At 36.8% G+C, this 11,429-nt stretch overlaps 1 protein-coding gene across 1 annotated transcript in view; it reads right to left on the bottom strand.

Annotated features, from left to right (window-relative positions):
- The window catches only part of PEX2 (peroxisomal biogenesis factor 2), a 22,864-nt gene extending 11,447 nt beyond the window's left edge, over window positions 1-11,417 (bottom strand). Inside the window, exon 1 of the mRNA XM_031061713.1 lies at window positions 11,019-11,417. The gene's annotated coding sequence lies outside the window, so the exon portion shown is untranslated. The remainder of the gene's footprint in view (window positions 1-11,018) is intronic.
- Between the last annotated feature and the right edge of the window lie 12 nt (window positions 11,418-11,429).

Here is an 11,429-nt window from a genome sequence, read left to right as displayed (position 1 = left end):
TAGGGAAAAAGACTGTATTAAAATGAAGCTGCATAGTACCTAAAGTTTTCCTCTTACTAAACTTGTTATTCTTATTTAGAAAAATATTGAAGTTTCCTACAAACAGGTCTCACCAAACCATACTGGCTGTTTTACCATTTCTCTTCTACACACTGTTAGATACAAATTAATTGCTAAACTATTTACTCCTGAACCTTTATTTGGAATCAAAACTGACAGTTTCAATAATTCTCTTAACAGAAGAATAAAGAGGCACAAAACCAGATACACACAAACCCATTTTGCTGACTATTTCCACCCTCTGGGATATTAAATAAATAAATAAAATCAGTAGTGCCTAATTCCTCAATCATTCTAGGATGAATTTTATTAGGATTTGCCACTTGAGCACATCTATATTAAGATTCCTTAGGCTATTTTTTCTATGCTTTGGTTCCACTCTTATTTCCTGTCTAAGATTAATTTTATGAAAGTAGCAGGTCACAATATATCTCTTTTACAAAGTATGAAGGGAAGAATCAGTCTTTGAAAGTCTTTTCCTTGTTCTCCTTTCTTATTTAATAACAGAGCTAGGTAATGGACTTATCCCTTCGTGCCTCCTCTTACTCAGAGTTTTGGACCCTTTCATTGATTCTTTTCTGGCGCTTTGTAAATTGAAACTTATTTTGTTCCTCAGAGTCATCTATTTTATTCTTACATTCCTATGCTATTCCTTTATATTCATCGCTAATCATATTGTATTACTTCTGCCTGGACAACTCTTTTAATTTCCAGGCCATGGAAGAATTCCTGATATAAAGTCCCTCTTAATATTCACTATTACTATTTTATTTTATTATTATAAAGTATCTCAACACAAAGAAACAACAGGATATACATTAAAGATAATAATTTTTCATCCTTTTCAACAGACTAGACTCTGCCAAGTCCCAGCATTGAGATCAATGGTCCAAGGATGGGGAAGCAGGGTGTAGAGTGGGCATGTTAGAAATCATCTCCTCTCTGGAGAGAACACTAACACACAGCCCCTTTTTTCTTCAGGAGCTACAATACATTTGTTATTGTGCATTGCCATACTGGGTGTGTGTGAGAGCAGGGAAGTAAGCCATAGCCTTGGTTTACTATCCCTCCTTTCATGTTCATAAAGTTAAGGTATCAACAGATAGCAAGGAAAACTAACTTTCCACCCATCACAAGAATGCTGAGATTTTTTTTAATGTGGAGTGTTCTACATTTTTCTTTGTGAAAATTTATCATTTAACTGTTCTTTTTGGGTAGTCCCAATAGCAGAGGATAATAGACGTCAATTTAAAATCAATAAATTTTAAAGATGAGAAATCAAACGATATATATTCAGTTAACTTTAAAATTTTCCTTTATACCAACTCTCATAACACAGAACATGGATCCCAGCTGCTCAAAGCCTCATGTCTCACCATTAAATCTCATCTCTTTCCTGCTTATCAAGTGCAGAGAGAAATATTCTCAGATCAAAGTCTAATTAGGAGCCCCAACTGTGTTGTCTCTTAATCACTGTAAAATTAACTTATCACTATATCATTACCTCAAATAACCTTAAAAAAGATTGATTTTGTATTACTGTCTGGATTTCTATATACTTCAGACAAATACCTATCATTTTCTAAAGAACATAAATTGATTCTTTAACTGTTTGGAATAACTACTAACACTAATTGAAAAGTCAGTAACACACTGCAATCACAGAAACTGTTCTTTATTTCTTATATTCCTGGGAGAAAGGACTATTTCTCAACATAGATGAATTCAAGGAAAACACTGAATGACTGTGTAACAAACAATTCCCATAGATAAAATTAAGAATTTTATTATGGAGGTTAAAAATGCTACAGTTACATTTAAGGTTCAAAGACCAAGCACAAGACAAAGACACATTCAAGTCACAGGTTGCTTTTTCAATTTTAACTCAGTAAACTGAGATTTCATAACATGAGATACAAGAGATTAGCCACTGCTGAATGCCTGGAGACAGCAAGGAAACATTAACGGTAGTTCATTGATTTATCTTCCATAAACTACCTGCCAGAATCAAAATATTAGGGCTTCAAGTTACAAAATCAAAACCAGCTCAGAAGAGCCAGAATTGATACAACAGTAATGAAGAGCAGCAGAAAAGTGCTGCACTGTTAGAAACTGTAAATCAGTCATTTCTGACAGCATTTGATGGAAACTGAAAATCCCACATCAGTGCAACACATCCCCCCAATGAATGCTAGAAACCAAGACTATTACTGGCCACTCCTTACGATATTCTGAATGCTACAAGCTTCTACTGACTTGAGATAAATTTGTCATCAGTCAGCACTCTTAAAAGACAGATTATTAGATCCAAACAACCAGATCTGATAGCTACCTCACAACTAATATTTAAAATACTACCTTTTAAAATTTGCAATGCTAAATTCAAAGCTACAAAACCTCAAAGTACATTTGTATTCCTCATAGCATGGAAGCCAGAGACAGCATCATCCTACCAACTTTTGTGATAAACCCTAATCTTAATTTATTGGAATAAACAGGAAGATAAACACATAACAAGCTAATGTTCCATCACTATTATTCTTAATCCCATATCCTTTTTCTCTTCCTCCCTCATCTTACTTCCTCTTTTGTCATCCTGCTCCTTAGTACATTAAATTACAAATTCATCTCTAAAGGGACATGTCAGTTTCATTTATAAATTCTCATCCTCTGTCACACCAAATGAAATCTAGCTGTTGTTTTTTTTTAAAGCAATCAGTGATAAAAACCTGAAAGTGTAAAAACAAAGCTGCATTGTAACTTGAAGACTTCCAAAAAACAAGGTTAAAATCCCTCGACCTAGATGCTTACCAAAATATGTCTCATACACAATAGACATTTTTCTTTTGGAACTAGGTAACGGCAATTATTTGGAGAAGTGCTTTACCTTTACTGTTGATGAACTAAAATGGTGAAGAGAGATATGGTTAAAGCAGTTGAACAGAGTGGCAACAGTGATGGTTAGCTGGGAAGAAACAGCCCTTTGTAAGGAAGGGGAAACATCTGTGACTAGACCAGTATCAGGAGGTGTAAAAGCTAAGCAAAGAATTAAGTTAATAATGTAGGTCTCACCTGCTGATGTGATCAACAGATGACCAAGGGACTCTGGTACATGAAGACATTTGATAAGGATATGAGGCTCTGGTAAAAGGATGGCTAAGTAATACTGCAATGCTTGTGCAGCAGTGAAAAGAACACAAGGTTTAGTAAACGTGCAATTTTTTCTGTAAAGCAAAATGAAATGTCACCTGGTGGCAGAGGTATGCAGCTCCATTTCAGAACGGTCCAATGACAGAACATGAATGCACAGTTGTGAGCACACTGAGGGCAGTTACAGCCATAACTCTTCCTTTGCTGGTTACTGTTGCCTTTCTGAAAAGTTGGTCTTATACCTCATGATGTATGAAACATCTGCATTTCATTGTTCTAAGGGCACTATATCTCACATCCCTTTATTTGTCAAGTTCAATGTCAATCCCAATTTTATGCATCTTTTCCATGCCCCTCCTTACATTTCTTCCATTCAAAACTACCTAAAAAACAAACAAAAAGTCATCTAACTTAAATTCTCATTTCATAGCTCTGTGTCTCTGTTCTGCTCCAACCTGTCTGATTCATACGAATGGATCACCAGATAAGTACGGAGATGCCAGGATGAAGATTGAGAAGATACATACAAGAGATTCAGAAGCAACACCTGCTCTATAGACTCTGATACAATTTACCACAGATGACAGAACCCTGCAATTTTGCATTAAACACTTTACGCTTATCATTTATGAAACACAGTCACTGCCCAGATTTTATTCCAACTTTCTTCCTTTTCACATACATATGCATACCAACTGAACAGTTATGAATATTCAGCAATGTGCAAGTGTAACAATGCTAATCCAAGTACTGCACTGCTGGAATGCAAGGTCCTTTAACCTTTCTTAGAAATACTTAGTAGATAAGAATGGTAAAAGCTGTCCTAAATGCTTTAATCATAATTAACTCCTATCCACATCTGTACCAAAAGGAAGACTCTAAGTAAAAACATTGTTACAGACTGTATATATTCATGATTTGCTAGAACCAATAAAGTCCTGCATCAATAAAAAGACAAACCTGTTCACTTCATGTCTTAAGTTTTGGTTTTGTATTATCTGGCATAACTTATGAATAATTTGATCGAATTATCATCAAAAACTCTCAAGTGGTGCAACGATAAAGAGCAGTACTTGACATAAATTTCTCTTTTTTCAGGCTTGTGTTCTTTAAAAATCTAAGGTAATGTAATTTTTGACAGCTACAGTCACTGTCTCCAATTTTCCTTCTACTGTCTATCCTGTCCTTATCTTACAGATTAGCAGTAGTACTCATTTGAACTTCAATTTAATTGGTTTTGCATGTTGAACTGGCAAAATCCCAACCTATTTAAACTTATTTTTCTGCAGATTTAGTACACAAACAGGTCGCCACAGACTCAGGTCAGATACATGCAGTACCAATAAAAAGAACAACAGGGTCAGGAAAACCAGGTAATTGTGAAACCAGCTGCCTTTGAATCTCAGCATCATACTCTTACATCCAACACCAGTCAACATCAAGACAGAAACTTAAGGTTTTTGTTTGACTTGAAGAACTGTTTCTTTTTGTCTTCAATCTCAATGTGCTGAATGCGCAAGCAAAACACAGCACTGCAAATACAAATAATGAAACTTTTAGCCGTCTTGCAAAAATGAAAAGACAAATAATTATTCGTACAAGTCCACTGTAGGATTCACGCAGACTTGCAAGTGAGAGGCTACTCTGTTAAAATAAGTAACACTATGCAATTCCTCCCTACCTTCAGCTTTTCTGGTATGATTGTACCTTGAAACATCTGGCATACACAATGACTGCAAGGGGTGCTGGGAAATTTGATGTGCTCAGTGTCCCCAGTCCTTGGCGATTTTATTACTTGTTAATGATGGGAACTTTAACACACAACGGAAGACTGATACACTTCCACCACACTTCTCCTCAATCCTGTAACTTCATTAGAACTTTAGAATCAACTGAATGGTTGCATACATGTATTATAAGTAACAGTTTAGAAGAGGGATAATAATTTCCTTGCTAGGCAGCCTGACTCGTATGCTGTTACAGCTTCTGAAATCCCTCTGCAATTCCAATGTGTATTTCCCTTCATGATTTAGTTATGCCCCACAGTGTCATGGCCTTATACTAATTTCCCTTTCAGGAAAAGTTTTTCCTCCTTACCAAACCCCTCCTGTGACATTTTTTTCTGCTTCTCTGACTACAGAATTAACATTACTTTTGAATACTATTATTTTAATGTATTTTTTCAAGTTTTCTTAGAATTTAAATTTTGATTAACTCCTTTCTTTTCTAACCCCATTCACAATATTAGCAAAAACCAAGAGAGGAGATAAGGAGTGTGAAGGACAAGATTTTTAGGGACATTGTTCCCAGGCAGCTACTGATACAAACACAATGAATGTTAGCAGCATTCAATTCAACTTCCTCCTAAAGGCAAAAAACCTCCTCAAGTCCTCCCTTGCAGGAGGAGGAGAAAGTGCCCAGACCCAGTTAGAATCAACCTTGAATCAAGAGTTGCACCATTGTTGTAATTTCTCTTCCTTCCTATAGCGTGCACGTCCTCTTTTTCCTCTACCCCAAAGTTCTTTATTTCTCTTATATTTCCCCCTTACTCTGAAAAATCTGAATTTAATTTCCTTTTCAAAAGAGCCTGAAATAACCCCAAACTTCTGAAGTTCTTATATTCCACCTCCTAACCAAAAAAACCATTGAGAGAGGCATGTTAAAGACTGCATCCTTTCCTGAAGATTTTTGTAAAGTTTAGACTTGAACTGATGATGCTTGTAAATCAGCTGTATGGCTGCAGGAACAATTTAGCTCTTGAAGAAGCTACAGAACAGAGAGCCTGCTACCTTTTATGTACATATACAGCATAATTTGACTATGAGCCTGCATCTTTTTAGCACAACACATTGGCCATTTTCAATTTTTTTATTTTATTTGCTGCTTTTAACTTTACAGGGAGTGCAGTATAGCAGGTGATGTTTGGAGCACACTTGTTAGTTAAAATGAGATTAACAGAAAGGGTGTGACTCTCTTCAGTAGTCTAAGTGAAAAAGTATGTATGCTAATAGCTGTCAAAAGGAAAAAAGCCCAGCCCTATCCCTAAAAAAAAACCGACCAAGAAAACCCAATAAAAACCTCAAAACGGCATAAGCAGCCTGCTTGAAAACACCACACTGAAGTAAACTTCAGCAGTCCATGAGAGGTAACAAGTTTTAGCAGCTGTCCTCATTAACTCCAGCAGCAATACACTGAATGAGCCATTTCCATTTCAACTCATAAACAAAGTACTATAATTTAGGTAGAAAATTTTAATTCACTTTCTGGATGCTCTGAAAAATTGGATGAATTCAGATGTTTTTCCTAAATAGCTAACATTTGGGAACCAGACCTTGCTAGGGAGAAATTTACATTAGGGTATTTCACTGAAAGACTGATTTTAATTGACAAAATTATCATCTTCTAACTGCACATTGCATCAACCAGATCTTTAATGGAGATGTTAAACAGGGCTGAACACAGTATTGACCCTTGGGGTACAACAGCAGTTACCAGCTTCCAACTAGACTTCACACCACTGATTGCCATTCCCTGTGGTCCATCTGTTCAGCACATTTTATGCTGACTGGACTATTTGCTCACCCAGCCCATATTGCAGCAGCTTCTCCAAGAGCATGTCACAGAAGACACTGCTGAAAGACTTACTCATGCAAGTATCTACTCTCCTCCCTCCCCTTGTTTACCACACCACTGTAGAAAATTATCAGGTTGGTCAAGAATGGCGTCCCCTTGGTAAATCTATGCTGACTACTCCTGATGATTTTCTTTAATGTGTCTTAGAAGGGTTTCCAGGATTAGCTGCTGCATCCTTCCATCCTTCTGGGGGATCAAGGTAAAGCAGACCAGGCTATAGTTCCCTGAGGACTTCTTCCTGCTCTTTTGAAAACAGAAGAAACATTGACTTTCCTCCAGTCTACAAGCAGTCCTCCCAGTTCCTCAATTTCCCAGTCTGGCGATTATTGAGACTGTCCTCACACTGATATCAGCCAGCTCCCTCAGCACTCATGAGTTCATTCCCAGAGTGTTATCTATGCCCTCTTTATTTAAATATTCTTTGATCTAAACCCGTTCCAAGTGTACATCTTCCCTGCTCCAGACTTTTCTCTGTGTTCTACAGCTCCTGAAGGCCTTTGCTAGTAGAGATGGAAGCAAAGGCAGCCTGCATAACCTCAGCCTTTTCCACATTCCCTGCTCATTCAGCCATGAAACCACATTTTCCCTAGTATTCCTCCTGCTACTCGTGTATTTAGAGAAGCAATTCTTGTTGCCTTTGACATCCATCAGCAGATTCAACTCCAGGTAGAGTCAGACTTTGCTTTTCACATCCATGCATGCTCAGACACTGTCTCTATAATGCTCCCAGGTTATGCGTTCCTGCTTCTGCACATTTACTTTTAATGTCCGACTTTCATGATGAGCTCCTTGTTCATCAGTGCATGGCTGCTACCATTTTAGCCTGACTGGCTAACTGCTGGGATGGACTGTTCCTCAGTTCAGGGGAGATGATCCTTGCATATCAAACAGCTTTGCTGCATCCCTCCAGGGCCTGACCCTGGGGGAATCTTCCAAGTAGATCCTTGAAGAGGCCAGAGCCTGCTTTCCTAAATTTCCTAAATTTCAGGGCAATGACCTTACTTATTCTTAAACCAGGCTCTCAGAGAAAGCCGGCACTAATATCACTAACCGACTGAATAAGAAATAGATTACATTAGTTTCTGTCAGAGACCATAAAGCTTAAAGGAAATATTGCTAAACTGGCACAAACATGGAGAACTTCCTTATTGAAAATGTTATTACCTAGAGAGTCTTAAAAAAAGCCCTCTCTGCCCAAAAAATCATTAAATACCTAAAATGTTTAAGAAGTAAGGTATCAAAAAAGTAATATAACATATCTTATTCTTCAGTTAGACTGACATTAATATAGAAGGAATTTATTGGTAGTATATGCAGAACATTTCTTATTAAATACAGTGCTATCTTTTAATTCAGAAGTTTATTCACATTTCTTATTATTATCTTAATTATTATTATTGAAGCTTACCATGCTTACAAGCTAATTCAATGAAATTGTATTTATGTCTGAAGCTTATCAGTTAGTGTTAGCTGGACTCAATTTATTTGTTTCTTTACATCCTCTTAATTGTTATTTTCACTGAATAAATGCAGAAATTCCAAGTGCAACAACAGTGCTGTAGAATTTTTGAAAGTTTTGCAAGAGCAGGCCATTATGACCAACAGAGAATAAAACATATGGGCAACAAGGTACTTAAATTGTAGCCTCAGATTGTTGACAGATTTTGTCTACTGTTTAATTTACTACTAATTTTCCTTCAAGAAGCTGTCCATCTCTTCCCTTCTTTGTCCTCCCTTCCCTTCTCTCTGAACCTCATGGCTTTGAAACTACTTTCACATGTTTAAAAAAATAAGAAAAGACATTCCCACCATTTCACATTTTGAACATGTAATTAAACCTTTAGGGCTTTTTATTCCCTGAAAGACCATGTGCTTCATTACTACATCCAGCTATATGTTAATACTGGATCCAGATATCACTCCCTACACTTTGATGATTTATATATTGAAGAGACATTTATTTTACACCATATTCTTGGTATTGATACTATGTAGCCATAAACCTGTTTCCTTCCTTCCCTCCCAAATATCCTCTCCGTAGCAGTTTTTAGCCATTTTCAAGACTGTCACCTCCAAAGACTATAAACAGAGAAAGTAAAATATCCTTCTTGACTTACAGTACAGCATTTGATGTCAAAGAACAAATTAAGGTCCTTGGATTAGTAATAGTGTCAGAGTACAAATATTACCTTTCCTACTCTATGAACGGTTCAATCAAGTCTTTATATACTAATAATACTTGTTTGAAAGTTTTAGTTTAATTTAATTTAGTCCATTACAGGAACATTTACTTCCTACATGTCCTGGATCATCTTAAGCATCAAACCCTTTCTGTGAGTCACTACAGTGTTTAATGAAATTAAACCTACAGTCTTCACCTACTGACATGGGTGAATAACACAAGAATCTAATAGGAGACAAACAGCTGTCAAACAAACAAAACATCCTCTCCAAAATCTAAATATCCTTGCAGAGAACAGACATATGTCTAGCCTAGTCCCTAATACTCCACAAACATGAACGGAGGCATGCCATTCTACCTACTTGGGGGTCCTTTTGTAAATGGGTAGATCCATAATGCATCTGAAGGCCCATTACCTAAGAAATAAATCTTTTGAAAAATAAATTCAGAACATGGTATTTTATATGTCTGTAGAACTATACTAAGAGTTCTAGCATTAGCTGTGAGATACATAAGCATGAGCTGATTCAAATACATGTAAGTTCGCTACTATTACTTTACAGTTTTCAACATTTCTAAGAAAAGTAAAAGCTATTTTGACATTCATGAAGAGAGCTAATTTTAATTATTTACTTAATTAATGCAACATTAATGGGAACTAGTTTTTTTCATTTGCTGAAAAGGATGTTCTTGACAAATAAAAACCTACAAGCTTGAACAAAGATAAGCCTAGGAGTTAAAAGGATGTAAAAATAGAGGCAAAATCCTAAGCAGTTATTTCAATTGCCTTGGCCCCAGATTAATGCAATTTCACAACACTCCATACTCAATAATAAACATCTTCAATTCCTACCTTAAAAACTGCAAATATGTATACCTAACACTAAGGTTTTTGAAATATCGATATATACACACAAACTCTCACTACATAAAAAGGCCCAAACACCCCACCTCTTTTAGACTCTCCCCAAAAAATCCAGACTAGTAGGCAAGAAAGTGGGTGCCATATAAAACCTTGCAAAACCTTCACAGACAACAGCTTTAAATGTATTCCACTTTCTAATTCACTGACTCAATCAAAAACTTTACGATACAGAGAACACTACAATCATCATGGTAATTAAAAGAGTAAATCACAGAATGCTAGAATCATCAAGACTGGAAGAGACCTTTAAGAACATCAAGACCAACCATCAACACAGCACTAACTCCAAAAAAGTATTTTTACTAACACCTAATGCTAGAGGCACTAACAACCAAAGTAGATGTTTCAATACTGACATGATCATCTATTTCTGTACTCTCTTTTAATGAGCCAATTTATACATTTTATAGATGTGACTTTAACCCCATAGCAAATAACAGAAATTGATGACTTTGTGCAGTATAAACAAGCACTGAAAAAAAACCTCAAAACATTAATTTTTCCTCCCTTTATTAGCTTATTTACTACTTTAACTAAGTACCAGCAATGACACTTTCAGTTGTTTTACTACTAATCACTTCATTAGATAAACTGAAGATGGACAGCCAAGAACTGAAGAACAAGCTGCTGCTGAGGAGGAACTGCCGCAGAAAGATGAAAAAAAATCTGAAGAAGAAAAGGCTGATAAAACACATTTTCAAAAAGAATAAAAATAGTACTAGTCTTAAAAAGAAAACTTTATCAACTGTTGCTAAACTGCATGTCAAAAAAAGCTCCAAAAAAGTCTAACAAGAACTAACTTTCAATTAAATCAAATAGCAAAGTATTTTGGACTCAAATTTTAGTACAAACTTCAGTTCATTTAGTACACATTTTAGTCATACTACATCTGTGACCTTAGGGAACACCTCCCTCACACTGACAGGTGAAAGATCATACAAGAAATACAGTGCTGTGGTTTCCAGTATGGACTATGTCATAAGCAGAGTTTGTCTGTTTGTCAAACACATTGGCCATTCAGAATAAATCCACATTTATTTTGTAGTGAACTAATGACTTGTTACTTACAGGCTGCACAAAACTGGACTAACAGCAAGTGGAAAGTTGCCACACTCATTTTTAGATTTCTTTGCCACCTATAGTAGGCAGTCAGAGGAATGACCCTCGAAGATTGTAAATGTTTCAGTCTCTCAGCAGGTATCACAGTTCAGATGATAATATCCCTCTGAGAGGAGATTATGCCCTTTCTCCTCCGCAGGGGTCGTCACCAGGCTCTGTCCTCTCTCACCGCACGCCTGGGCCTAGCTGGGAAGCTCGCTCCCCGTCTCTGCAAGCTGCGGTGCCAGGAGGCCGAACGCCAGCGGGACTCACGGAACGGGGCAGCCGGGGAGTGCAGGAGGCCAAACACAAGTTTTTACAAGCAGACCCTGCATGAACTCCGGGGCCTGAGCCAAAGGGACTGCCCCGGCCTGCCAGGCC

This window comes from Geospiza fortis, unplaced genomic scaffold (assembly GCF_000277835.1).
Source record: "Geospiza fortis unplaced genomic scaffold, GeoFor_1.0 scaffold25, whole genome shotgun sequence".
Classification (NCBI taxonomy): domain Eukaryota; kingdom Metazoa; phylum Chordata; class Aves; order Passeriformes; family Thraupidae; genus Geospiza; species Geospiza fortis.
Note: the sequence above shows the minus strand (reverse complement) of the source record. Positions and strands in the feature narration are given on the sequence as shown.